Genomic DNA, 4,860 nt, shown 5'->3' on the forward strand with positions numbered 1-4,860 from the left:
CTACCATTTCTGATGGGAGGCTTTTCCATTTATCTACCACCTGTTCAGTAAAATAAGGACAATAGATGATAAGGGTACTCATGTGAAGGCAATGGGTTGTGTGATTTTGTAACATGGTGAATACAGCACATAGCCTCAAGTGAAAAACCTGAAAATTCAAGTCTTCGTATCCTTTTATTAAACAATCCAGTCTACTTCTTTTTGTTCAGCAAAACAAGTTAGTGACCTTGTTCACTGAATCTTATCATGGATATATTAAACAGTGAAATATTTTGCTTGGGTTGCTATTCATCCCTTCTGTGTGGAAGTTGTTATTAAGCTGGAAGGAATCCTCCTTTCCTGAAGACAATGTTTAGGGTACGAACGACACAAACAGACGAAGACTGCCTGTTCTGGAATGATCTAGACTGGGTTAAACTTCAAATGACCTATGCTGCTCATCTCAGTTGTCGCATGCAATAGATAAGTCAAACCTTACCATGTATCTGCTAATGTCTTGCAAAGATATGCCTTAAGCTGCCCTGGACAAGCGCTTGCTTTTCCCCAATGGTTTGATTAACTATGTCTGCAACAGATATTTACCAGAATTTACCCAAGTAGGCAGGACAATCAACTGCCCTGGTAAAGAATACCTGGTACACTCTGATCCCCTCTGTACATATTGACCAATCCATTAAGCAATAAAAGGAATAGAATAACCAACCCAACAGATAACTGGCTGATGCATATTAATCCTATCCCTGCAGCATACCGAGGAGTAAAACCTAACACACGTGAGAGATGAGGTACAGACTGATACAGGCTTCTAGATGCTGCATGGTAATAAACTGAGTGGGCTCAGACCTTGAGCCTAGTATTAGACTCAATCTGGCTCTGGAGAGGTGTAGGTCAGAGCAATGTTTTTGGCAGGCTAGTCTGGCTGCCTTCAGTATGGTTTGGCCCCAGCTTCACCCATGCCACTCTAGGGCCATCTCTTCTACCTTTATATGTGGTGCCCAAGAAAAGGTTTATGCTTGAGGTGCTTCCCGGCTCAAAGACGACTAATGTCTCCATGCTTTATTTCCTTTAAAGGAACAGTCATTTCGAAAAGAGACACTTCTGATGCCTATTAAACATTGCCTTGCAGAAGCAGGGTGAATGATGGTTGTCGGTGCCTTCTAATATGTTGTCAGAGAAGCTTGTCCATAAGTTACTAACAAATCAAGATAGAAAGTTTTACATACACTTATGCATGCTTGACACTGATGCTTGCTATACATACGGACATAAAGGCTAAAGCAAGGCTTTGTTTATGACTAAGTAAGGTATTTAGAAGAATACTTTATTCTCACAATTTAATTGATAAACACATTACTTCTTACTAGCGACATCGCACTATATCACCTTTTTATAATAAATCATATTTTTTATCCATGTTTTGTCAAGCGTTTATTTTTTTTTTTGGAGCATTTATTCTGGTGTCTGTCTTGAGTGTGCTTTTTAGTACTTTAATAACAGAGGAATTTGGGAAGTGGTACAAAAAGTTCATACATGTTTTGTTCATTGTCTCTGAGAAAGATTAAGATCACCCCGTGCTGTATTTTTGTGTTTTCGTACTGTCGACAGGGAAAATTAGACAATGCTGGCTTATGATTCCACGCTTGGCTCTTTGTTTACCAATTTAAGTCTAGCCATGGCGCTGTGGTTAGCAGTCGTTAGAGGGAGTTAAGTCACTCTATCATGCAGATAGGGAACATTTTGTAGGTACTTAAAACACAAATCAGACAACTGGTAAAATGTTAGTTTCAGGATATTCAGTAAGTGTAACCCCGAATCTAATGTTGTCTTGAGACTAAGATTTACACCTTGCTCCTGGTGTTAAAAAAGGGTCTTTAAAAGTGGATTTGAGCAAATACAAAATCGAATGTTGTTTTTTGGCTTATCTACCCTATTCATTGCTCTTCTAACATTGCTTCATATTCTGTCCCCTTGTATCTTTTTATCTCCGTTTTTTTCAATGGTTTTACTTCTTATATGGGTATATGTTGGGGTTTTAATTTCTATAAGTAAATACAAAACTTAGCAGCACATGTCAGAAAAGTCTGTGTGTGTACCAAGAAGACTCAAGGTGACTCCATAAGTCCTCCTTGACAACCGTCGAGGCTGCTACTTAGCAAAACCAACCCAAATCACTGATATTGTCTGCATCTAAGGATGTTAGAAGGAAACACAGTAACTTCTTTGTCTCCTGTTCTATTAGACAACCAAAAGTTGCTGGGTGTGGGACCAAACCATGAGAAATGCATATGACCAAGGCACCCAGTCCTACATGTTTTACCTACAGTGCCCCGGACTAACCCATACAAGAAGGTTTTGAAGTAGCTCTCCAGTATCAGAAGATGCTACTGGTTATATGATATTTTACTTCAAAGAACATTAGTTTCCTTTCCTCACCAGTATTGTAAAGGATCACACATTCTGCATGTTGTTCTTCTATACAGAAAATTAATTATCTTCACAAGCAGAGATGCAGTTTAGGCCACGTTTTTTGCTTTTTAATAGAAAATGCCCCATCCCGGCTACTGTATGTTCAATAACAAAAATGTGCCCTTTAAACTTTTACATTTACCTTCCTCTCTGTTTTTTTTACTGGTGACCTTGGATGAACATGGTGTTCACAGGCTCATGTAGCACTTTTACAGCTGGTTTTAAAGTGTCATTAGCTTGTGGCTCAGGAAGTGAAGCATGGTCCCACATTCAAGAGCCTGGAACGCTACATCCCACTGTTGAATAAAAAAGATTATTTATACATCTAACATTTAGACACTAGTTACTTATAAACATAGTTAACTTATTTCATTTATTTATGTGTGTATTTACAGTATCACTGTAGATAAATATTACTGATTTGTTGAATCAGCTCCATGCTTAGATACTCCACTTCAGTTCTATGTCTTGTGGTTCACATGTTTAACCAATGTACTTGATCTCAGCTTCATTATTCCAGCTTGCTGACTAGGAGTTTTGATCTATACTTTGTGTTTCCTATTTGTTGGAGGATCTTAAATCAAATGCATGCTATGAGGTATTGACCACCTTAGATCATAATCCTTGAGGTCTGCACATACACTTGAGAATGCTCATCATTTAACTGGCTCAATGGATGTTTGCATGGTGACTGTTCTGTAGAGATGACTCTAACTGCTTTATCTATGAGGATCTACTGGAGTGAAGAAAAAAATATGCATATTCCAATCTCCTAACACACTGCCCTTTCCCACATTTGCACAGCTCTTATTACACTTTTTTTGTGCTAGGATCCTTTTTCAGCATCTTTTATGGATCATCTATGCAGTCACTTTTGATAAGTGTTAAACATGACAAGCACTATGCATGTTTTAAGATACAATACTGAATTATTTGGCTGTGGCTGTAAGCATTCCCTTGACTTTCAGACTACTTCTTTCTATAAAGGTTTCTCGACAGTTCCTCAGGTGGATTCCATACTGATCTCTATTGGGCTATTAATGTGATCCATTATTCTTACTATTATCTTTTATTTATGTGGTGCAACCTATTCCACCCCTGATTTTAACAATATTTTCATCCATACAGATGTTTGTCATTGGACCAGTCCCCAGCCAAGTGAAGTTTGGCTGCAAACTCCAGTAGCAGGAAGTAGGCATTGTATCATTCTCCATACTGTTTTAACAGATTACTCCCAATTTTACATTCGGTGAGCTATCCTAGTGATCAGATCTTTTTGAAATCCTCTCTCATCACTCAATGCCCTGAAATATCAAAAACACAAGATGTCGGAGATTTCTTGTACAAACTGTAACCAAGCACTTTTAAGTTGTAGCTCATTGCATCTAGTGCTAAGAGTTTCACTTTTACACCAACACGCTCACAGATGTTTTTAACTTTAAATGTATTTTGTATTTATTTAATGGAATGTGAAACATTTATCTGCGGATGGGTTTTGAGAAAGCAACGGATATGCGAAACGCGTTAAGCGTTTGCCTGCATAGTTATAGCGATATGCCTCTGAGATTTTCGGCACAACATTTCTTATTGATTCTTATTTTATATGGACCACAATAAACCTATAATATTTGTTTTTATTGGGGATTTTGATTGTGCCTTATTTCTACAAGAGTGCCGATGTTTGTCGGAGGATTACAGTCTAGCTCTAGGGTGCATTATTTGTGCATCGTCCACAGCATCTTATATTTCATCATATTATGGTCGCACGCTTCATGTTATGTCAGACGCGAGTGTGTATGTAGTTTTCTTAAAGCTTGCCTGCTTAATACAAGTCCATATTGTCTTTGAGGAAGTCATAAACCTTGCTGAAATGTGAACAATACTTTCTCTGCAGGATACACTGGCAGACACACTATAAATAGAGACCTATTGTTTCTGGATAAATTCTTGGGCCTAAATGGAATGCAAGCCATGCAAAAAATCAGACATGGTATGTTTTTGAACAGGAAAGTCCCCAAAATATTGTTCAGTTTGGAATTTTTATTGTATAGTCTTGGTTAGACTCAATCTTCCTTATCACAGATTGCATGACATCTTATATAATTGTGCAGTGCTACGGAGTATGATGGTGCTATATAAAATAATAAAATTGTACAGAAGTACGGAATATGATGGTGCTAAAAAAACAATAAATAACAATAACTGTTTGTTTTCTGTTCTTGATCTGCTATTGCAGGGATCACAGCCTCTCACAGTACAATCCCCATCATCCATTGCCCATAGTTACCAGCTGGAACCTTATCTCGTACCTTTGTATTTAGCTTGAAAAGGTCCCATTTGATGATTGGTATATTTGTTTTATTATCCTTCTAAATCAATCTTTGCAAACGTATC

The sequence above is a fragment of the Sceloporus occidentalis genome, unplaced genomic scaffold, assembly GCF_023333645.1.
Source record: "Sceloporus occidentalis isolate IW3139 unplaced genomic scaffold, rSceOcc1.0.p SCAF_82, whole genome shotgun sequence".
NCBI classification, from domain to species: domain Eukaryota; kingdom Metazoa; phylum Chordata; class Lepidosauria; order Squamata; family Phrynosomatidae; genus Sceloporus; species Sceloporus occidentalis.